General features: G+C 40.2%; 1 long non-coding RNA gene across 5 annotated transcripts in view; it reads left to right on the plus strand.

Moving 5' to 3' along the window:
• LOC140519312 (uncharacterized) overlaps window positions 1-25,141 on the plus strand; it is a 170,966-nt gene that overhangs the window by 78,531 nt on the left and 67,294 nt on the right. Inside the window, exon 4 of one of the 5 annotated variants that reach the window (XR_011972169.1) lies at window positions 312-388. The exons of the other annotated variants lie outside the window; for them this stretch is intronic. This is a non-coding gene — a long non-coding RNA (uncharacterized lncRNA). The remainder of the gene's footprint in view (window positions 1-311; window positions 389-25,141) is intronic. 5 annotated transcript variants of the gene reach the window in all.

Genomic DNA, 25,141 nt, shown 5'->3' on the forward strand with positions numbered 1-25,141 from the left:
GTCCTCTGTTTGTATATTTTGATCTTCCTTGTCACCAAAGTAAGATTCTATAGTCTAATTCTTTTTCTGGTTTTTGCTCTTTTTCCCAGACATTTACTTGACTTTTGAGCTCTTTATCAAGGTAGTTCTCTGCTTCCAGTGGGAATGGAAAGTGTACTGTCAGTCACTCAATCCCACTACAATCTGTGGGCCTAGAGCTCCAGAAACAGTAGCTGCTGCTGCCCCTGCCCCTGCTGCTGTTCTTCTGCAGGCTCCTCCACCCCCTCCACCACCCTGAAGCTGGGGCCTGACCACACTATTCTCTCACACAGGTTCCACAGGTTTTTTCCACTGACCTTCCAATTTGTCCTTGGCATTCTGGGGTCATGAAATCTGGAAACTGCCACAGGTAGGAGAGATTAAATCCTCCCAAGGCCTACTTAGGTCCTGTCTGTGCCAGTGTGGCCCACACTAGACTGCACTCTGCTACAGCATGGTGTGATAGACACTTCACTGCAACCTTCCAGGCTGTCTTGAGCTAGAGATTTGCTTCACTCCATCATTCTGTGGGTTCTGCAGCTCCAGAATTTATTTAGAGTCATTTTTTCAGGTATTTGGGTGGGTTTGGTGGGAAGAGCTCTAGCAAGTCTATGCTGTTACTCTGCCATCTTGGTTTTGCCCCTCCAGATAAAATTATTTTGAATGATTTCAGATCTCTTCCATTGGTTGGGTCTCTGCAATCTTGATATGATCAGTGTAATGTCAACTGTAAATTCTTCTGGAAAATTTCACCATCACTTGGGAATTCCTTTTCAGCACAGGACTCTGCACTAGATTTCTTCAGTCATCATGGTGAACAGTCTCCCTATTGTATGTCATCCCTGTTATATCTTCCAAGGAATGTTGGATGATTTTGATGTATGAATTGGAGAAATTTTGTTGGAAAAGAATCTTTAAGTCATTGTTTTGTTCTATAGAATCAAATGATTTCCCATAGTCAGCAAATAATAAGTACAGTGGGATCATGAATTCTTTACATGTATAATTTATTTGTAAGATGAAAAAAGATATGGTCCTTCATAGAATATTATTCACAAAAATGAAATTTTATTTCTTACATTGATGAGCTCCTTAATGAATGTGTAGATGAGTTTCATGAAGGATTTGTATATTTGGGAAAGTAGGTATATGACTGATAGTAACTGATTTTCTTTCAGCTACCTTTTTCAGTATTAATAAGGTTTGGGCCTTTGGTATCTTTCCCCAAAAGAGCAGCTAGGTGGCATAGTGGATAGAGTGAAGTTAGAAGACCTGAGGTCTAATCTAGCCTCAGACACTTACTGTCTGTGTGATCCTGGGGCAAATTGCTTAATCTCTATTTGCCTTAGTTTCCTTACTATAAAATGGGGATAAAAATAGTACCTAACTCTCAGGGTTGTTGTGAAAATCAAATGAGATAATAATTGTATTATTTAAATGTTAGCTATTATTATTATTTCCCTCCAGATATCTTATGAATACCCTTACAATACCCTTACAAATGTGTCACCACCCATCTAGTTCTTTGTGGACTTGGTCCAAACTGTCTTTGTTCTATTTATGGACATTTCTACCTACCTTATATGTGCATTTGCAGCTGTGATGCTGAGCCCAAGGGGGGAGGTTCCACTGTCCTTGACAGTGAAAACAGTTTGCTGTTTAAAAAAAATCTTTGCAGATCTTTTCCAGTTTTATTCTGTTTCCTGTACTTCCATTTTTGCACTTAAATGTCCTTTACTTACTAGTTTTTGCCAGATTTGCTTTTGCCAGACTTTCTTGTTTTACTTTTCAATGTTTCCCTCTGCTTTATGAGGTGATATAGCTCACAATTATCCATCATTCTTATTTGTAGGATTTTACAGACCATTATATATTATATCTGGTGTTGCTTTTGGCTGCCATCTCTCTCTACTTGGCAAATAAGTCATGTTTGCTGACTAAAACCCTTTTAAATCTCTTTTGGTTTTCTTATTATGGCAATTAATTTACATTGGTTAAACTTCTGTAAAAAAGTAACATAATTGGTATTGATAACATTTCAACTGTCTTTTCTCTATTTTTCATTGTCAATTACTAGCTGGAATAGTTTGGAATTAAATTGTTGTAGTGGTCTTTTTTGGCTTTTTCTCATTATTCTTCTAGCTTTATACTAATTCTTATCTTTGCTCTGAGAACTCAGTAGTCTGACTATACCCAGGTGATTCAGGAATGACTCACATATCAATAACAAGTCTTTTTCTTTCTGTTACAATTCAATCAATTTCTTTTTGAGGGGATGCTATTTGGTGTTCACCATATTCAGAAACTAGCAGCTCTTTTCCTGAGGAATCTGTTCATGAGCTAAATATATGAAGCATCTATTTTGTCTTCAAGTGTCTTAAAATTTTGTTTTGTTCCCTCACCACACACTGCCCCCCCCCAACTAGTATAGTAAGTTGTTAAGTAGTCAATGTAAAGCAACAATAGAAGGAAGCAAGAGAGCAAAGGAGAGCCTAGAACCCATGAACAGACTCTCTTAAAGATCAAAGGAGCATAGTTTGCAAACTTCATTATCTATTAATTAAAAATAACATCCTGAGGCCATGTGTTAAATCAGGGAGAGTCATATAGGCTTTGCTTCACAGGACTTTTTGGTCCTGTGATATGTGAAACTCAGATGAACTCCAGACATCTACAGTAAGAAAATCAAAACACCAAATGTTGCTGATAACTTTGAGATGATACAACCATGAACTAGTCCCATGATGGTGCAGAGAAGAGTTATTCTGTTCCCCACAAAAATCCTATTAAAATGAGACCCCAAACTCCTGCCCCTAAGCAGACTTCCATCATCATCTGGGTCTATGCTCCTGTGTGCTCCCAGTTCTACAATTCTAATTCATGGTTAATTTTATGAGTTACTCTGTTGGACTTTCCCATTCTCCATGCTCCCTACCTTCCTCTACCACCCCATTCCCCTTCCCACATGGTCTGCCTTTGTGTCTCCCCCTTTCACTGCTTGTCTCTGTATTTTCTATGCTGTTTGCTGCTGTACCCCTTGTGTCTTATTGAAGCATGATTGAAGTATCACTCCCCTGTGCTGTCGTGGTCTTTCCAAGAACTGGACTACATGCTCCCATTTCATAATTCCGTGAATTAATTAGCAATTCAACAAGTCTTGAGCTTTGCTCATTTTTTTAAGCCTAGCCCATGTTTTTGGATATATTCTTCATCATACTCAACTTTTATATCAAAGTCACCAAGTATCAAAGGGTAGATTGATTTAATCTGGAGCATCTTGTTGAGTTCTCTATAGAATTTCTCTACTTCTTCATCTTCTTCAACCAAGACAAGTTCATGAGCTGTAATTATTTTCGTGCTAGATTTTTTAAAAATACTTGTCATAAGCACTATAATATGAGATGGCTAAATATCCCATGAAAAAATATTTCTTGTTGCCTTTGGGCATGAGATAAAACCAAAAGTGTTGATTCCTTTTTTTGCCATTGCAAGGAGGAGTACTTTTCTTTTAGCTAATAAATTCCTTCCTGTGGTTTGTTTATAGTGAGAATATCAAGACAGGTGATTCAGTCCCTCTAGCTTGATATATATCCAATCATTGGACAGAATCTCATATTTATAGTACCAAAGTCAAATTAAGTTTTACTAACAGACTAAAAGTTGTGTGGTTCTTAGCACCCACATTCCCCCCTTTCTGTTACTCTGCCATCATTCCTACAAAAGCAGAGAGGGCCACACAAGACCAAGGGCTGGTGTGCATTTTTCTTCATTTCATGTGTTGCCATGGCCAAAAGGTGCATCATTTTTAGGTGGTCACCCCACTGGTGATGAGGCTTGGTTAGACTGGTCCTAGGGAAATAAACTTTGTCTATTGCCAGGGCAATAACTGAAGACTTTCCAGCATGCTAGAATCTTGCAGGGGCTATGCAGTTTTGGAATGGCCTGTGTGAACTCCACATCCCAATGAGACATTAGAGTAGAGCTCTGTGAAGAGCACCATTGATGACAAGAGGAGAAATGGAGAAGAGAATGTGGATGACTTGACCCACACCAATTCTTTTTTTAAAATTTAATTAATTTATTTGTTTTCAGTTTTCAACAATCACTTCCATAAGTTTTAAATTTTCTCCCCCTTCATTCCCCCTCCCCCCTTGAGATGGCATGCAATCTTATATGGGTTCTGCACATACATTCTTATTAAATACATTTTCATATTGCATAGAATTAAAATGAATGGAGAAACCATGAGAAAAAACAAACCAAAACAAAACATAACACAAGAGAAAATAATCTGTTTTATTCTGCATTTCAATTCTATAGTTCTTTCTCTGGATGTGGATGGCATTTTGCCTCGAGTCCTTTGGGAATATTTTAGGTCCTTGCATTGCTATGAAGGGCTAAGTCTATCAGAAACAATTCTTGCACACTGTGGTGGTTACTGTATATAATGTTCTCCTGGTTCTGCTCATTTCACTCAGCATCAGTTCATATAAATCTTTCCAGGTTTTTCTGAAGTCCAGCTTTGTCATTTCTTATAGCACAATAGTATTATGTTACTTTCATATGCCACAGATTGTTCAGCCATTCCTCAACTGATGGGCATTCCCTCAATTTCCAGTTCTTGGTCACCACAAAGAGCGCTGCTATAAATATTTTTGTACATGTGACACCTTTTCTAATTTCCAGGATTTCTTTAGGATATAGCTCCAGAAGTGATATTGCTGGGTCAAAGGGTAGCACTTTGGGCATAGTTCCAAATTGTTCTCCAGAATGATTGGATCAGTTCACAGCTCCACCAACAATGAATTAGGGTTCCAACTCTCCCACATCTTCTCCAACATTTATCCAAACATTTATCTGTTTTGTCATGTTAGCCAATCTGATAGATGTGATGTGATACCTCAGAGTTATTTTGATTTGCATCTCTCTAATCACTAGTGATTTAGAGTATTTTTTCATATGACTACAGATAGCTTTAATTTCTTCCTATGAAAACTGCCTGTTCATATCCTTTGACCATTTATCAGTTGGGGGAATGTCTTGTATTCTTGTACATTTGACTCAGTTCTCTATATATTTTAGAAATAAGACCTTTATAACAGACACTAGTTGTAAAAATTCTTTCCCAGTTTTCTGCTTCCCTCCTAATCTTGGTTGCATTAAGTTTGTTTGTGCAAAAAATTTTCAATTTAATGTAGTCAAAATTATCCATTTTGCATTTCATAATGTTCTCTATCTCTTGTTTGGTCACACCTTTCTCCATTCTTCATAAATTTGACAAATACACTATTCCTTGCTTCCCTAATTTGTTTATAGTATCAGCCTCTATACCTATATTGTGTACCCATATGGACTTTATTCCTGTGTACAGTGTCAGGCATTGGTCTATACTCAGTTTCAGCCACACTATTATCCAGTTTTACCAGCAGTTTTTGTCAAACAGTGAGTACTTATCCCAGAAGCAGAAGTTTATCAAACTGTAGACTGCTATAATCATTGACTACTGTGTCTTGAGTATCTAACCTATTCCACTGATCTCCTCCTCTCTTTCTTAAGCAGTACCAAGTGATTTCAATGATTGCTACTTTATAATACAATTTGAGATCTGGTATGGCTAGGTCCCATGTCAATTCTTACTGTTGGATACAGAAAGCAAGGTGCTGCATGCTGGTGGATTGGCAACATGACATGTTACCTAGGATCCAGAAAGATTTAGATCCTTGAAGCTCTATGCTTCTATTACTATGCCAGTAATAATCCTGGTAAAATACTTCACTGGGTTCTTGTAAGAAAAGTTTTTATAATTGTAAAAGTGCTATAGAAATAAGAGCATTATTGATGTTATTAGATGGTGGTGGTGAATGGAAACATGCTGAGTTGATCAAGATAAAATATTTATTGAAACTGGCTCTTTTGAAGAGCTGATCTGAACTCTTCTGATAGCCAATCAAAGCCCTCAAAAGCCAGCCACCAACCTACCTATCCAGCCTTCTTCTTGGTTAATCTCCAGTACACATCTTCTGATTTAGTTGTTCTTGAGCTGATATCTTTTCTTCTACCTCCCCTGTCATGTTCCTTCTTGCCTCCAATCCTCTTTTTTTATGATCTCTTCTCATAGGCTATCCAAAGCCTACCTGACCTTTGAAGTCCAGCCCCAGACTTACCCTCCTCTATGAAGATTTTCCTGAAAACGCCTATTCATTGTGAATTCTCCTTTATGGCCCTCTTAGAGCACTTTCCATTGTCCTGGGCATCAGGAGATCCGAATTTGAATTACAATTCTGCCGCTAATTAGCACATTCCCTTCTCTATTTCCTCAGTTCCCTTCTCTGTAAAATAAGAAGTTATGAAGTAGATGGACCTTCCACCTCTAATGTTGTAGTAGAATGCGCTCCCCCCCACACCTGTCTCATCCATGTCTTCCCTCAGACACCAGAGCTCAGTTTGAATGGAAGAAAAGAGGGAAGTCCAGCTTGATTGCTGTGTTAAAAATGTATTTGTTCTGGTCTCCCTGACCACCAGTCTCTTCTAGTCACTATAGTAAGTTTATAAGTAGCCAGTAGAAGTGGCAAAGGGGAACCTATAAGTCACATACAAACTGTCCCAAAGATCAAAGGGGCACAATTTCCAAATTGTGTCATATATTAACAAAAAAATCACATCCTGGCAATAGGTGCTGAATCACAGGAAGCTGTCTAGGTACTGCTGTTGGGGCCTTTTGGCCCTATGACATGTAAATCTCAGACAAGTTCCAGACATCACTTGTAAGACCATCAGATCACCAAATAGTGCTGATAATTTTGAGATCACATGGACATGTTAACTTTGCATTTTTACTAACAACTTTGACTTGATTGGACATGTTAATCAACTAATTCTAAGGTGGCACAGATAAGAGTCTGTTCTTCCCTCAATCCTATAAAAATGAAATCTCAGACTCTTGCCTCTATCACTCTTCCATCTCCATCTAGTCCATGCTGCTGAAGACTCTGAATTCTAATTCAATGGTTACATGAGTGATCTCTGCCTCTCCCCCTTCCCATCTTCTTCTGCTACGTGCCCGCCTTCCTTCACCATCTTGTCCCCTGTTTACACACCATCTGTTTTTGGACCACTTTTCCTGCTTGTCTTTACTTTCTGTGCTGTTTGTCCCCATGTCATCTGTGGTTATAAAAGTATGGTTGCTGTGCAAACTACCATCATGGTCTTTCCCAGTAAATGCCCAAAGAACTGGGGATGCTTACCCCCACATTGTCATTTCATATTATCAGTTCAACTGTGTACCACAATGAAAGATTCTTACCCTAAAAAGGGCACTGGGTATAGGTTAAATATGTGTATAGATTAGTGGTCAGGCAAGGTAGGCATCAGGTGCCAGAGCCAAATTCTGTGGATTCCCCAATTTGTCCAGCACTAACCTCAGCTAATATCTGGCTGTGAAGTGTTGAGGGGAGGGAGAGGGAGGTGTACAGGAAAGGAGTGGTAGGTGAGGGCCAGTACCCAGCAAACAGGGAGCCATCTGCTATCTAATGAAAGCGGCCTTCCCTGTCAGCCCCAGTGAGAAAAAATGACTCCGTAGGCCCACCGTGTAACCCAGGAAAAGGGCTCTTTGGTTCCATGAGGTAATCTGCCTCAGTGATGTATAGCCTGGATAATAGTTTGGGTTAATGATCTTCAGCTGGACCAAGGAATAAAACAAAGTAATTTCATAATACAGAACGTGATGGATTAAAGTGGGTTAATACCAGGGGTATACATTAAGGGAAATGATCTCTCTGGCATACTAAATGGCAAAATAAAAGCACTTTTAGAAACTTCTTTGATTAATTAGTCTGCCCTTTTAGTTATATACCATGATAAAGTAAAAGGCATTCCTCCTGGTCACCTCTTAAGCAATTCTTCTAAAGCTTCCAGCAACCACACCCCCAGCCTCTAGAGGGACCCTTTTGAGGCAGCCCATATACCTCTGTCCAACAGGACCCTGCTTTTATCTGAGGATTTTTGGGGAGGAGAAAAAAGTGTCATGTCTGTGTTCAGGAATAGAAAGAATTGCCAGTATCTTTAGCCTCTCTATCACAGCTGGAGTCAGAAGACCTGGGTTTAAATGCTGACACTGACTAGCTATGATATGAGACCTTGGATAAATCACTTAGATTCCTAGTCTATAAAATAAAGGTGTTGACTAAATGTTCGCTAAGGTTCCTTCCAGCTCTTACTATGAGAGACTTAATCCATATCCCTACCTTCAAGAAAGACTGAGTGAGTTCATTACTGCACACATTGCTGGGGAAGTTACTGCCTGGTCCTTTTCTAGGAAACCTCTCTAGGAGGTTTGACCACTCAGGAATGCAACATCTTTATATCTCAGCATCCTGACCAAGGCATTAGTTGTTCTGAAGACCTGGTCTCTTTCTTGAATATTGCTCGAGATGTGACTGAAATCTCATTCTCAGAGGCCTTTTCTTAGTGGAAAAGAGCCTCTCCCTTTGACTGGCACACAATCTCTCTTCCAGGCATCACTCACTTAACGGAGTCTCCATTCAAGGCTTGTGCTTATACCAGCTGGGCAACTATGTCTCCTCACCTCTAGTTGCTAGGGAAACTCCAGTCTAGGGATGGATTTGTTCGTTTTGTTTTTGTTTTTCTGCCTCTTAGCTTTGAAACATAGACCTTAGGAGCTCTTTCCCAGGGAGATAGGTGGAGAAATTCCTTTTCCCCTAGGACTTCCATGAGAGGGGACTATGAGACTAGACAAGGAGCAGATAGGTTATTCTCTTTTCTATTTTGTTTAACATTTGAGAGCTTTTACTTAATCTGCTCAATAGACTGTAAACTCACTGAGGACAGGGAGGAAGGCAGAGAGGGAATAAGCATTTATTGAGCACCTACTATGAGCACCAGACCCTATGCAGAGAGTTCTACAAATATTATTGCATTTAATCTTTACAATAACCCTGGGAGATGGATAGTAATTATTATCTCCACTTTATAGTTGAGAAAGCTTTGGCAGATAGAAGTGAATTGACTTGCCTGGGCTCACACAACTAGAAAAAGTTTGAGACCAGATTTAAACTCAAGGCTTCCCGACTCCCAAGACTTCTCAACTCCAAATTCAGGGCTTTATCAATGATGCCACCTAGCTACCTCAGAAAGGGACCATGCAATATATTTTATTTGTGTCATAATTGTAATTATAATGATCACATATATACATCACATATATAATCACACACACATACAATGCTTTACAGCTCTCAAGGTGCACTCCCATACATTCTTTCATTTGCTTCTCAGCATGGTCTTGTGAGCAAGGCAAGGCAGGGCCTACCATCCTTGTCTGACAGAGGGTGGAAGATGCTTGGGAGCACACACAGCCAGATCTAGGTCTCAGGCCTTTTTTGTTCCTCTAGGTTGCCCAGTGCAGTATACTTATCAGGACCAACCTCTGCTGATGGTGTTCTGACTTGCAGAGGGACCTCCTGACTCCTAACCCTCATGTATCAAATGTGCCCTTGTGCCTCTGACTCCAGGACATCGGCTGTCAACCTTGGTCTCTCAAGCCCTAGCCTCCTAGAATAGAAAGACATTCATACCTTCTATTCCAGAAGCTTACATATGTGACCATTCCTACCTGACTCGGCTTTGAGAATGAGGACCTCAATGGGTCCCTCACTGGCCCAAGTCCCTTCCTCTCCCCAGACTTCATTCTGATGCCGTTGAAGCCCCCTCCCCCTCTAGACCTCCCTCTCTTTGGAGCTCACTTCCTTCAAGTCTCAATTCAAATGCTACCTATTTTAAAAGCCCTTTCCTGATTCTCCAATTTGTCCATCATCTCTTTGTGTTTATTTGTATTCGAAGGAAGCCAGCTGCCAGGGCTTTCCAGAGCTAATTGTTAAATTTTCAGTGTGAGCATTTACACTTTGGAAATCCACAGAGGCTACAAATCAGGACTTCCTTTATTGTTTTGTTGATTGTCAACTTAAGAAAGTGATGGAGAAAATATTAATAATGAAGATTAAATTTAAAAACATGTCATAAGTATGTCCCCCCCCCCCCCCCACTTTTCCCCACAGGCTAGTTGTTAAAGATTTATCAGCACATTCCAATATATATCCTTTACTTCTCTGTCCTTGAGAATAAGGACCTGGAACACAACAGATGCTTAATAAACGCTCACTGTTTGCTTGCTGGATTCCCAAATTTGTTGCTGCAGGCTACACTGGCTGCAAAACTCTAGCAGAGATTCTTAACCTAGGGTCCATGAACTCAGTTTTGGATTTCTTTTTTAAAAGACATTTTGATAACTACGTCTAAGTATAATTGGTTTCTTTTGTAATTATATTATTCTATTTCATGCATTAAAAGAAATATTATTCTGAAAACTCAGCAGGCTTCACCAGATTGCGAAAAATATCTTGGAAGCAGAGATCCTCCCCCCAGGAAACTCAGAATGTTACATCTGGAAGGGCCCTTAGCAATCAGGAAGTCTATCCCCATCCTTAGCCCTCCTTCTCATTATGAATATTCTTTTTTAAAAAAAAGATTATGCTTTTTCCCAAGTCACAGAGCTAGGATCCTAACCCATTTGGGGGCGGGGGGAGGGTGTTGTGTTACCCAGCCACTGCTGGAATCCTTAAATTGGTAAACAAATAAGCAAAAAGAAAAGACAATGCCAAGCAAGTGCCTTTCAGGCGTTTTCAATAACCAGCTTCTCATCCTCTCTAGACTGAAAGCACTGCCATGCCTCTCCAAAGCTACCCAGGGCATTCTTCCCAAAAGACTTTCACAGGGTGTTTAATGGGAGAAACCTGTAGGATATTAGTCTTAGAGATTCAATAGAAAGGTGACAGTAACCATGGGATGGCTGATCCCCTGAGGGTAGCACATGTTCAAAGAGCACCTTATGAGGTGAGGATGGAGGCGTGCCTGGACAAATCAGGCTGGCTTTCAGAGATACACCTTTTGGCAGGACAGGGCCATTTCATTATTCATTCACCCACTTTGGGGCTGGGGGGAGGAAAGGCTGTGGAGGGGGAAGGAGACTGCAGGATCTGAGGGTAGACTCTATGAGCCAGTTCAGTCTTGTTGTTTTGAAGCAGAATGGACCAATCTATTTCCTTCAGATCACAAGCTTGGTTGCCCGGAGGGGAAAAAAAATCTAATTACTTAAAGTAAGTCTTATAAAAATATGGAAGATAGGCAGATTGTACAATCAGACAAATATAGCCGTTTAAGAGTATGAAGTGCTGGTCTAAAATTACATTTAATTATTGTTACATCTTAGACTTTTGAAGGAAATAACACTGAGCACAAGTGTGACTTTCAAATTAGCATTTGAAAGTGTCTGTGAGGTAGGTGAGGGCTTTAGCAAACCTTAGGGTTTGAACCTAAAATTACATTAACTTATTCGCAGTAACAAAATGAGGTTGATTAGTTATTGTTCAGACTCCTCCGTCAAGCCAAAGAATGACTTTTCTATTAAGACACATACACACAGACCAAGACAATCAGACCTCTCCCTACACTCCATTGATGTTGACAAGAGTCAACAAGAAATGCAAGATATGTATGAAGAGTAATTTTGTCTCATTAAAGTACAAGTCAAGTGGTTGCTCTTCATCTCCTTAATTCATTTCTTATGGTTTTTCTTGTCACTTCCGTGTGCTTTATGGCTTACTAACTTGCAAGTTATAGTTGTAATTTATGGTCAAGATTGAATGCTAGCAAATCACAGAATATTTTCATTGATTACCCTAAATTGTCTAATCTCCTGTATGTTTTTAGGACTTGATTGGGTGGTATTTACTGATTGCCTTCATCTAATTTAAAAATCAATCAATAGCAACAAAGAGCAGTGGAGGATAAATTGGGTCTAATGCAGCATAACCACAGCAAATATCTATCAAAGGTCCATTCTCAATCACATTTGTGGGAAGTTTTAATACATAAACCAAAAGGTCTAAGAGCTTTCTTTCCAGAGCAGAGCATTGGAAAATTGGGCTCAGCCCCCATGACATCTTCCTGCTCTTATGTTGTCTATTTAGGGTGATTTCCCACTGCTCAAATGGCCATATTTCACTACAATAAAACCGTTGCAAACTCGATAAAAATGAGATCTGCTTGGGTTTAAAGGCACTCTCTTCCATCTTCCTCCATATTATCTGCAGATTATAATGGGAATTAACATAACACCCGCTTTCTTATCTTCTTGCCTGCACTTTCCAAGAGAAAAACAGTGTTAAGGATTTCTGATGGGAGCTGCCTTTAGAAATCAATTCATTAAACTTGTGCTTTGTGTTGGTGGGGTTTCCCTAACCTCTAAGACTTGAAAGTTTTTGATAGCAAGCACCCATTAAAAAAAAACAACACAATGCCCTTGGGGGAGGGATTACATAATTGTTTGAAAGGCAGAAGTTTAGAAAGAGTAAAACTTGTCAGCTCATTATCTGAAAAAAATGGCTGCTTTGGAAGGATTTCTGGGATGCTCTGCAAATGGTTTGAATTAATTAAGCCAAAAGACTCGCATATACTCTGCAGATATATGGCAGAAGCGTGATTAAGAGGAGCCTCTAGGGGCTGCTAGGTGGGGCAGTGAATAGAAAACCAAGCCTGAGTTCAAATCAATCTCAGACACTTGACACATACTAGCAGTGTGACCTTGGGCAAGTCATTTAACCCCAATTGCCTCTCTTGTACCCTCCAAAAAAAAAAAAAAAAAAGAGAGGAACCTCTAGGTGGTGTAAATCCTGGGTCCTACTTCAAACAAATCTCCCATTTAATATTTCTGGGATACTTATTGTTTGGGGACCAGGAGAACAAGACCTATGGTGTATCTCTTCTGAGTCAGAGAAGGCCATGACTGCTCAATAAAAGCTGGGATATCTATAGAAGAAAGAAGGTCTTATATTCTTTTCTCTCAACCTCAGTTTTCTGCAAAACAAAAGGATTGGATTTGATGGTCTTTAGGGACCCTTACGTTTAAACAGCAGTAGCATAGTGTTATGGCTAGAATGTTGATTTTGGAGCCCTGAAGACTTGGGTTCAAATTTCACCTCTAAGAATAGCTCTATGACCTCACACACGTATATCTCAATCTCTTTGAGCCCCTGACAACTCTCTAAACTTATCCACTAAGTTATAAGTAGGTTTTGTAGCTGTTATTATGTCAGATATTAAGGAGACAATCCATTAATAGTAGCTGCTCTGGCACATTAGCCCAAAGCTTGGTCTTAAACTAATCATTCACTTTTGAGTTTTGAAAAGAAATTGGCCAGTGGAGTTCATTTATTTTAAAAGTTGGAAATTACCTTAAAAATTATCTGTCCCAACCATCTATCCAACGGAGAAATCCCCTCAATAACACCTCTGTCATGAAGATCCACTATCTACTTGCATACTTCCAGGGATGGAGAGTTCAGCACCTCATGAGACAGTCTGCTCCTTGATGATTTCCTGAGCCTGGCCCCCTTTCCTCATTATTCTTCTTTGTGATTCCTAATTCAGGATATGATCCACACTAGGAAGAATTGTTTTTAGAGCACCTGTGTCCCAGAAAAGAGGCTAACTGGGTGAGAGTCAGGGTGGTATTAAAAAAAATACACTGGTGAAAAGATATGAATCTGTGCTGAGACTCCAACACCTACTGCCAGTATGACTCCGTAAATGTCACGTAACCATTTTGCACTTGTTTTCTTTCTATAAAATGGGAACAATATTACTTATACTATTGACCTCACAGGGTTATGGAAGGCAAAAGACTTTGTTAAGCCTTAAGCTTATATAGAAATATGAACTGTTATTGTTACTATGTTAAGCGTTTAGGAAGAAAAAGACTTTTTGGGTCACTTAGGCCATGTACCTAGTCCTACAAAAACAACCCTGGACTCTTTTGTTCCAGGGTATACTAGCCAACCTGCTCCGTAATCACAGATTCAAAACCGGAAGAGAACTTGGATCTCATTTTCTAGATAATGAAAATGAGGTTGGAGGGGTGCAGTGGGGGGGTCAGGTGACTCGCCCAAGGATATATAAATGACAAATGATATAAATAACAAAAGACAGCGGTAATACCTGAACCCAGATCCTCTTACACCAAATCCAGTCTCCTTAGCACAATGCCTCAGCTGCTTCTCCCTTTCCACAGCCTATTATTTCATTTTCTATTTTCCTTGTTCCTCATTCTCAGGCCCACTTCACTCTCCTACAACTTACCTTTTGGAGAGGCAGCATGGGATAGTGGATGGAACCCTAGATTGGGAGTCAGAGAACCTAGTTCTGAAATTTATTACCTATGTGACCTTTCTGAGTTTCCTTCCCCATCAAATGAGGGAATTAAACAGGATAATCTCTAGGGTCCCTCCTTTCTAGGTTTCAATCCAATGATCTCTTATACTCCTTACTAAAAGTATTTGTTCTGTTTTACTCTTTCCACTACACCAGTCCTTCCTCTGCTCCTCTCCTCCAGTCTTAAACCACTGAGACTATCCATCCTTTACCAAGGACTGACTGCTATGTGCCTGTCACTGTGCTCATTGTCCTGGGAATAGAAGGCAAGGATAATACAATGTAGTTTTTCCAAAGGGACTGTAGCTCCTGACCTTCAAGAGGGAAGTGCTAAAGCTGTTAGGCCTTTTGGAGCAGGCTTTCATTTTATTATGTAGGGACTTTTAGCTTGCTGGTGAGAGCATCCATGCAGCACTGATATTTGGTATGGGCCTCACATCAAGAAGTATGTTTTAAATGAAGAGCTCTAGTGTGAGTCAGGCTAACAAATGTCCAGCGCAGAATCCCCAGGCAGAAAGAGTGGCATTCTATACCCACTTCTCCCCAAAGAGCAGTTGATTTAGACTCAGTGTCCCACTTCAGCCACTTACTGGTCCTGTGACTATGGTTATGTTACTTCATCACTTGGAGGCTTAGTTTTCTTGTGTGTTGGGATAAAAAGTGCTTACTCTCTCATGTGTGTGTTTTTTTTTTAAGTAATTTATCTTTAGTTTTCAACATTCATTTCCACAAGATTTTGAGTTGCAAATTTTCTCCCCATCTCTCCCCTCACCCCATCCCAAGGCACCATGAATTCTGATTACCCTTTCTCCCAATCTGCCCTCAATTCTATCACAATCCTCCCTTCCCTTATCCCCATCTTCTCTCTTTTCTTGAAGGGCAAGAGAGATTTCTATACCCCATTACCTTGAATTTCTTATTACCCAGTTACATGCAAAAGCAATTCTCAACATTTGTTCCTAAAACTTTGAGTTCCAACTTCTTTCTCTTCCTCCCTCCCCACCCATCCCCACTGAGAAGGCAAGCAGTTCAGTATAGGTTATACATGTAGCCATGCAAAAGACTTCCATAATAGTCATGTTGTGAAAGACTAACTATATTTCCCTCCATCCCATGCTGCCCCCCATTTATTCTATTCTCTCTTTTGGCCTTGTCCCTCCCCAAAAGTGTTTACTTCTAATTACTCCTCCTCCCATTTCTCTTCCCTTCTATCACCCCCCTCCACACCCCACTTATCCTCTTCTCCCCTACTTGTCTGTAGTGTAAGATAAATTTTCATACCAAATTGAGTGTGCATCTTATTCCCTCCTTAAACCAAATGTGATATGAATAAGCTTCACTTTTCCCTCTCATATCCCTCCTTTTCCCCTCCATTGAGAAAGCTTTGTCTTGCCTCTTCTATGAGAGATAATTTGCCCCATTCTGTTCCTCCCTTTGACCTCCCAATATATTCCTCTCTCACCCCTTAATTTGATTTTTTAGATATCATCCCTTCCTATTCAACTCATCCTGTGCTCTCTGTCTATAAGTATATAATTCCTCTAACTACCCAAATACTGAGAAAAGTCTCAAGAGTTACAAATATCTTTCCATATAGAAATGTAAACAGTTCAACTTTAGTAAGTCCCTTATGATTTCTCTTTCCTATTTACCTTTTCATGCTTCTCTTCATTTTTGTGTTTGAAAGTCAAATTTCCTATTCGACTCTGGCCTTTTCAACAAAAATACTCTAGTTCCTTTGACTTCTAGAATATCATATTCCAAGCCCTCTGATCCCTTAATGTAGAAGCTGCTAGATCTTGTGCTATCCTGATTGTATTTCCACAATACTTGAATTGCTTCTTTCTGGCTGCTTACAATATTTTCTCCTTGACCTGGGAACTCTGGAATTTGGCTACAATATTCAATATTGTATGTATTTGTATTCAATATACAATATTATATATATTCAATATTCAATACAATATTCCTAGGAATTTTTCTTTTCTTTTCTTTTCTTTTCTTTTCTTTTCTTTTCTTTTCTTTTCTTTTCTTTCAGGAGGTGATTGGTGACTTCTTTCAACATTTATTTTACCCTCTGGTTCCAGAATATCAGGGCAGTTTTCCTTGATAATTTCATGAAAGATTATGTCTAGGTTCTTTTTTCATCATGGCTTTCAGGTAGTCCCATAATTTTTAAATTGTCTCTCCTGGGTCTATTTTCTAGGTTAGTTGTTTTATCAATGAGATATTTCACATTGTCTTCTACTTTTTCATTCTTTTGATTATGTTTTGTAATTTCTTGCTTTCTCATAAAGTCATTAGATTCCATTTGCTCCATTCTAATTTTTAAAGAACTGTTTTCTTCACTGAGCTTTTGAACCTCTTTTTCCATTTGACTAATTCTGCTTTTTAAAACATTCTTCTCTTCATTGGCTTTTTGGATTTCTTTTGCCATTTGGGTTAGTCTATTTTTAAAGATGTTATTTTCTTCAGAAATTTTTTGGTCTTTTTTAGCAAGCTGTTGACTCGTTTCTCATGATTTTCTTGCATTGCTCTCATTTCTCTTCCCAACTTTTCTTCTACCTCTCTTGCTTGATTTTCAAAAATTTTTTTTGAGCTCTTCCATGGCCTGAGAACATTACACATTTATTTTTGAGGTTTTGGATGGAGAAGCCTTGACTTTTGTGTCATCCTCTAATGGTATCCTTTGTTCTTCCTCATCTGAAAGGATGGAAGAAAATGTTCACCAAGAAATTAACCTTCTATCATCTTTCCCCCACCTTTTTTGGGTATCTTTCCAGCCAGTTACTTGACTTTTAAGTCTTTGCCAAGTGGAGGGTATACTTTAGGGACCTGTAAGTTCTCAGTTCCTCCAAGGTGGCACAATCAAGGGAGAGGAGTTTACTCCTTTCCTGTCTTGTGCTCTGGTCTGGGAGCAGCCACAAACTTTTCTGCCCAGGATCTGTGAGTAGGTTTCCCTCTCCACAACCACCTCTAGCTCTAGCAGTCAGAGCTTGTCTTCACCCCAGGACAGCCACTCAGGGCTGAGATCTAGATCAGCCACTTGATTTTCCTAGGGGCTTTAGGCTGAGGGCTCCTAAAACTGATGCTGCTGCTTCAACAACTGCTGCCCTGGGGTCAGGGTCAGACAGCATTCCTTTCTTACCCAGGTGAAAGAGCTTTCTCACTGACCTTTGAAGCTGTCTTGGTGTTTGTGGGTTGAGGAATCTGGGAACTGCAGCTGCTTCCCATGGTTCTATGCCCTGAAGCCTGCTCCAGTCCTGTCCATTCCATGCAGCATGGCCAAGGTTGGACTGTGCTCTGCTTCAAACCCAATATGATAGACCTTTCCTGTAGGCCTTCCAGAATGCCTTGGGCTGGAAATCTCTTTCACTCTGTCATTTTGTGGCTTCTCCTGCTCTAGAATTTGTTTAGTCATTTTTTACACGTATTTTATGGGTTTTGGGGTAGAGCTAGAGCAGGTCTATTCCTCTACTCTGCCATTTTGACTCCATCCCTCCATGAGGTTTTTGAGAGGATCAAGAGAGATCATACATGAGAAATCATTTTTTTAAAGTACAAGCAGTTATGATCATTATTATAGATAGAGGTTATTATTATAATGAGGGATAGAGACTAGAGATTTGATTTCTTTGGCATCGGAAACTTCCAAATGAGAAAAATCCCTTTGGTAATTCAGGTTAGCACCCTTTCTATAACTTAGAGACAGAGAATGGCCTAGAGTAGTGAGAGGTTAAGTGACTTGTCCAGGGTCACATAGTTGTGATGTATCAGAGGCAGGTTTTGAATCCAGGTTTTCTTGGCTTCAAGGCCAACTTTCTATCTATTATGATATGCTACCTATCAAATTATTGTTATTATGAAAATTGTTATTTGAAGAAAGGGGTTCAGTGCCATGTTTTCATAGTATAGTGAACTTTTGACATGAAAACTCATTCCTCTGAGGCATATTGGCCATTCATTTGTAATTTTTAGCCATAGTGAGTTATAGATCTGGAATGGGTAAATGAGTTGCCCATGGTGGCATAGCTAATATATGTCAGAGACAAATTTTGAAACCAGGTCATTTCAAATCCAAAGATGGTCCTCTAGTCGCTGGACTAAGGATTCTTATCTTTGTGTATGTGTCAAGGGTCCCTTTGGAAGACTGATGAAACCTATGCACCACTTCTCAGAATAAATTGTTTAAATACATAAAATACATAGAATGACAATGGAAACAAATTTTATTGAAACACAGTTATCAAACTATATTGACAAAAAAATAGTTCATAAATTTGAAGTTAAGATCCCCTGAGTGATTAGATCAATTTGCTTCATGCTATTATGATTATTATTGTTTACCATTATCCTAGTCCTATCTTCTCAAACTTCGTGGTGTTGTGGAAGTATGCCAAAGCTGATAGTCAGGAACCTTAGGTCAGTCACTCAATCAGGTACTATGCTAAGTGCTGAGGATACAAGAATGGCAAAAGACAGTCCCTGTTTTCAAGGACCTTCCAATCTAATGGGGAGGCGACTTGCAAACAGCTATCCACAAATATGATAGGTACTGGATAAATAGGAAATAATCAATAGGAGAAAGGCTTTAGATTAAAGGGAATTGGGAAAGGCTTCCTGAGAAAGGTATAGTTTTAGCTGGGACTTGAAGGAAGTAAGAGTAGGTAGAAAACAGAGAGCAGGAAGAGTCTTTCCAAAGGGACAGTCAATGGAAATGCCTGGAGTCAGGAGATGGAATGTCATGTTTGAGGAGCAGCTAGTACAAGGTTTAAGAAGACCAGAGGGGTAAGGGCCAGCTCTAGTTTGTCTTTTAAGACCAAATAGAGGACTGCCTATTGATGATGAGGTGACAGGAAGTCCCTATAATCTAGGTTACAGAGTCAGCTTTGCCAATAACTTCTAGAATCATCTAGTCTTGCCTCTAATTTTACAGAGGAGAAAACTGACCCCCAGAGAGGGAGAGAGACTTATCTAAGCAGATAGACCATTGAAATGGCAAAGATCAGTCTGTAGACTCTAAGGCTAGAATTCCTTCTGCCATATATCTGTGTGACTAGTCAACTGTCTTTAAAATTTTTTTTCTTTTCAAAATAATATTTACTGTTCTTTTTTGTTTTCATACATCTTCATTTTATAACATATACTTTTCCCTTTCCCTTAACCATTCTTTGTAACAAAAAATTTTAAAAGAAGGGGAAAAGCAGTTTAGCAAAACTATGGCATGTAAACCTGATCTGACAGTATATGCAATATTCCTTGTTCTTCATGGCCCACCTCTGAAATGAAGGAAGAGAAGGTCAGTTTTCTTATCTCATCTCAGAACTTGCCTGGGCTTCAGCTTCCATATCTGTACAATGGGGCTAATTGTAGCTGTCCTGCCCACCTCAGAAGGCTATTGTGAGACTCAAATGGGTGTCAGCATAGTTTGGGATAGGAATAGTCCTCTGCCAACACAAAATGGTAAAATGTCCTTTGTCACTAAATCGGCTTTGCAGCCTCCAGCCACCTCCCCTCCCCCTGCCCCGATGAGAACGCAGATTGACATCTTTCACTACAAGGACTGCCAAAGTGAGCCTGGTTGCAACTGGCCGCTTTCTGGTTTATTAAAATGTCGCCATTCCGAGAGCCGATCTTGCCAGGGGCCCTCTTACAATGATCTCTGTATTGCTGTCACAACAGGCTGCTCCCATTACTTATATAAACATGCCATGGGGATATGGTGATGGATATAATTTTTATAAGATTGAAAGGCGGCCATTACAATCATTAAAATCAGAGAGAGAGAGAGAGAGAGAGAGAGAGAGAGAGAGAGAGAGAGAGAGAGAGAGAGAGAGAGAGAGAGAGAGAGGGAGAGCCAGCTTTTCCCAATGATGGAATGAGTTCAGTTACTTCTGTTTTCTTGGTCAGTCATTAGTTAAAAAGGGAAGGGGAAAAGTGATAGGAGTGGAGGGACAGCGGGGGAGGGGGGGCTGGGCGGCCCAGAGCGGGACCCAGACAATGGTGGGGGCTCTTTCCTTTGGACCAAGTTGCACAGAGACAAACGACTTGGTCCCACATTCCATATACACCGGAGATTGCCTATCGATCCAGATCAGAATATTCAGGCTGGCCCCAGGGAACAGGCTGAGTATTTTCTGAGGGAGTTAATAACATGGCAGCTGAGCTGTCTTGTCCAATTCACTGAAGCCCAGGCTCTAATCAGGGCCGAGTTTCTTATTTTGAGAATTCTTGCCATATGGGCCTGCTGACTGCCTTCCACTCTACTGGGCTCCTGTCAGTGATGGAAATGACAGTCTATAGATAGGGGGGCTAATCAAATTGTTTATTATCGGCCTAAATCAATATGTATAGATTGTTGAAACATCACTGTCAGGCAGCCGAAAAGTAATACTGATAATTCTCTGGCTGCAGATGCAGTCCGCGTGGCGTATTTCTCTATCTGAATTACATCTGAATTTAGGAGACTAAAAGCAATTACAAGCACTGACGAGGGGCTGTGAGCAGTGTGCATGTTTACACATCCCAATAAAATCACATTAGGTATTAATGATGAAATGTCACTTTGTGCCCAGTTTAAATATGTTACCATGTTTTCAGCCAAGGAAAGAGCAAATCTGCATGGGGGCGTGGGTGGAGAGAAGAAAGAGATAAAAGGGAATGGGGGGTGGGAAGGGTAGAGGGCAGTTCTGCACCTCTCATGGTCCTCTGCAAAGCAGTGTGGGGAACAACCATCCTATTCCCCTTGGGAAGCTTACTAGGGAGGTGGGGACTGGAGCCATTACACATGAACCACCATTATCTGTCAGAGAAAATGGCCTCTCATTGTTAAGTTGTCTTTGGGTTCTACCAACAGGTACACTCGCTTTTGGAGGTCCGCTTGGATACACCCATTTCCCTTTTCCCTGTTCAAAATTCTTCAGTAGTTTCCCCATTAATTCATGAATAAAATATAAATGTTTTGGCCTGACATATGCAATCTGGCTCCAAAACACCTGGCCAACCTTATTTCATAGTACTCTTCATGCATTCTGTGTTGCAGCCAAACTGGACTGTTTAATATTCCTCAAGCTCACCCTGTCCTCTCCTACCTCCTTATAATTGTAAACAATGTTCCCTATGCCTGGAACGGTCTCATACTACCTTTCAACCTGTTGAAATGCTTCTCTTCTTTCCTTTAAGGTATAGGACAGATGCCACTTTTTCTATTAGTCAATTAACCAATAAGCATTTATTAAGCTCTTGCTATGTACCATCTAAGTGTCGGAGATATAAAGAAAAAAAATGAAACCAGTTCACTTATTCAAAGAGCTTAACATTCTAATGGGAAAGCAACATGTGCACACATGGGTACATACAAGATAGATACAGAATAAAAGCCTTGGAAAGTAAGACCACTGGACTGGGAAAAGCTCCTTGGAGGAAGTGGTATTTAAGCTGAGTCTTGAAGGAACTAGGATTCAATGAAAATTAGGAAGATGAACACTCCAGGTATGGAGAAAGGCTAAGGCAAAGGTACAGAGTGTGGAAACTGACTTTCACATTTAAGGAATCACAAGTAGACCAGTGTGGTTGAACTGTACAATGTGTGCTAGGGAGTAATGTGTTAAAAGGATGGAAAGATAGGAAGGGCCAGGTTATGAAGAGCTTTAAATGCTAAATGGAGTTTTTATTTCATCCTTAGATGCAATAGGGAGCCAAAAGAGTAGGTTTCATGGCCAAATCTTTGCTTTAAGATAATCACTCGAGCAGCTGTGTAGACAATGGAATGACTTGAGGCAGGGAGTCTAATGAGGAAGCTATTGTAATAGTCCAGCTGAGAGGTGATGAGGTCCTGCACTAGGGTGGTGACTATGTAAGTGGAGAGAAGGTTAGAGATGTGAGACATGTTTTGGAGATAGAATCACAAGGTTTGGTGGCTACCAACAGAATGGGTACATGGACTGAGCAAGAGGAAGAGTTGAAGACAATGAGATTGTTAGGTTGGATGATAAGAAATATGGTGGTGTCATCAGTAGTGACAGGGGAGCATGGAAGAGGTGAAGATCTGTAAGATCCCTTGCTAGGAATAATTCTTCCTTCTAGGTTCTTAGGCTACTGTGACTTGAGGCAGCTAGGTGGTGCAGTGGATAGAGCATCACTGCAGGAGTCAGGAGGACCTGAGTTCAAATCTCACCTCAGGCACTTGACACTCACTAGCTGTGTGACCTTGGGCAAAGTCACTCAACCCCAATTGCCTCATCCTGGGTCATCTCTAGTCATCTTGATGAATATCTGGTCACTGGATTCAGATGGCTCTGGGGGAGAAGTGAGGCTGGTGACCTGCACAGCCCTCCCTAGGATACTCAAAACAAAGACCAGTGCAAGTCTTGTCATTATTTCTCTGATGGCGTGGTCTTCTTTGGCAACGAAGGACACACACACACACACACACACACACACACACACACTTTGACTGAGTCTGAGGACTCAGTCATATTGTAACTTGGGTTATGGTAGTGTACATGTTATATAAAAGATATTGCTATTTACGTTTTGGTCAGCTAAATTAACATTTATTGGCAGAAGTTGTATTGTTTTTCATCTTCGTGTGGACACCGGGGAAGAATGTTGCAGTTGTAAGAACACTGTATTTGATCTGCCATTTATTATGGAGATCTGGCATAAGTCACTTCAACTCTGGACCATGGTTTCCTCGTCTGTTAAGTGAGGAGGTTGGATGGGGTTCTGAAGGCCAAGTCAGGTAAGTGGAGCAGTGGGTAAACTGTTGGGCCTAAAGTCAGGAAGACCTCAGTTCAAATCCTCAGATATTACCTAGCTGTTTGTATGACCCTGTTCAAGTCACTTAATCTTTGTCTGCTTAAAGTTTTGCACCTGTAAAATGGGGATGACCACTCTCCTTGGGTTGCCGTCAAGATCAAATGTGATGGAGTGCTTTGCAAATCTTAAAGCATTATGTAAATGCAAGGTCTTACAAAGACAGGGACCATATTGCTGTTTAGTCATTTTTCAGTTGTGTCTGACTCTTTCTGACCCCATTTGGGGTTTTCTTGGCAAAGATACTGGAAGGGTTTGCCATTTCCTTCTGCAGACAGAGATCATATCTTTTATCAGTTTTCTATCTTCTATGACCTGCCACAGGTCCTTACATACCATGGTTGCTCAATATATAAATGTTAACTTAATTTAAAAAAATGCTAGTAATAACAGTCAATTATTCTGTTAACAATAGATCTCACTCAATATAGTTCAATTTCTCTGTACCTTTGTCCCATATTCAAATTTCATTCCTCTGATTTTTAAATTAATTACCAAAGCTATTACTACTTGAAAATTGGATCACTTTCCATTTTATTTCAAGCTGTTGAATGAACTAAAAAATTAAACTAGCCAAAGGATTAAATTTGACCAAAATTGGTTGACTCTTTTGCTGGAGACCAGAAGGGCAAATGCAAAATGCCAGAGGAGAGCTAACGAGTACCCCTCTCCTTCTTTGGTCAATTATAATCGGCTGCTCTATCCCAGGTGAGGATGCTGCTCCCTCTATCTCCCACACACCTGATGGCCTCTTCTCCAGACTCCAGTGTTTTAGTACTTCTGTCTTCCCTTCAAACATGTCTTTAAAAAGTTAATTTACTTGTTTTTTTTTTCCTGCTTGCCCTAGGCACAAAAAGTGTTAAGTTAATGACTCTGCCTGTTATGGAGGGTTGGTCTACATTTAGATGAATACAGAACCCAGAGGATGGTGAAGGAGAGACCCTGAAGAGCAAGCGTTCTAAAGAACGGGTAGTGCTCACTGTTGCATGACATCTTCAGAGCAACAATGGACACCTTTCACCCTTAAACCACTTTCAGAACCTGTTTTTATGCCTGCCTCTTAGGCAGCCAGGTAGATAATGAGTTGGACCTGGAGGCAAGAAGATTTAAGTTCCGATTTTCCCTCAGTTCCTTGTGTAAGTGTGTATAAGTGTGTAACCCTGACAGAGCCACAATAATCAAACTGTGCTTCAGCCTCCTCATTTGTAGAATGAGGGAGTTGAACTCGACGGCCAGAAGGTCTTCTAGCTCTAAATCTATGTTCCCATTATCCTTCCTTTCTTTTCTGCTCCAAGACGCACAGCTCCCATTTGCATAGGAGAGGGTTCCAGTTTGTGCCTGTGCCTCTCAAACGATCTTTTAATTTCTTTTTTTCTCTTCACTTATTATCCCAAAGTTGAAGACATTAAGAAACCATTTGCCGGTCTACTCTACTCTTGACCAGAGAGAAGTTAAATAAATCAAATCATCACAACCTAATCTCAGGAATGTGTTACGTCTTTCTATTTTGCCAAGCTCAAACAGACACAATGCTTCATTTGACTCCCGCTGGACTCTCACCTGGACTGCTGCAATAGACTCCTAATTGGACTCTGCCTCAAGTCTCTCTTCATTTTAATCCAACTTCCGCTCAACTGTAGGTTTGACCATGTCACCCCCACCCCCCAACTCAATAAACTCTTGTAGCTCCAAGTTTTCCCCAGGATCCAATACTGATTCTTCTGTTTGTCATTTAAAGCTCCTTACAGATTATTCCATTTCTTCCTACCTTTCCAAGCTTCATTACACATTTCACCCCTCTGCATATTCTAAGGATTAGCCACACTAGGCTACTTGATTCTGTTAGATCTACACAATGGCAGATTTTGTCTTTGTGTCTGCACTGGCTCTCTGTACCTCATTCCTGGAACATTCTTCCTCCTGACCTCCCCATCTTAAAATTCCTAGCTTCTTTCAAGCCTCAGTACAAGCACCATCTTTTAGAAGAGGAATTTCCTAATGCCCTAGCCCCATACCTCCCAAC

Source organism: Notamacropus eugenii, chromosome 1 (genome assembly GCF_028372415.1).
Source record: "Notamacropus eugenii isolate mMacEug1 chromosome 1, mMacEug1.pri_v2, whole genome shotgun sequence".
NCBI classification, from domain to species: domain Eukaryota; kingdom Metazoa; phylum Chordata; class Mammalia; order Diprotodontia; family Macropodidae; genus Notamacropus; species Notamacropus eugenii.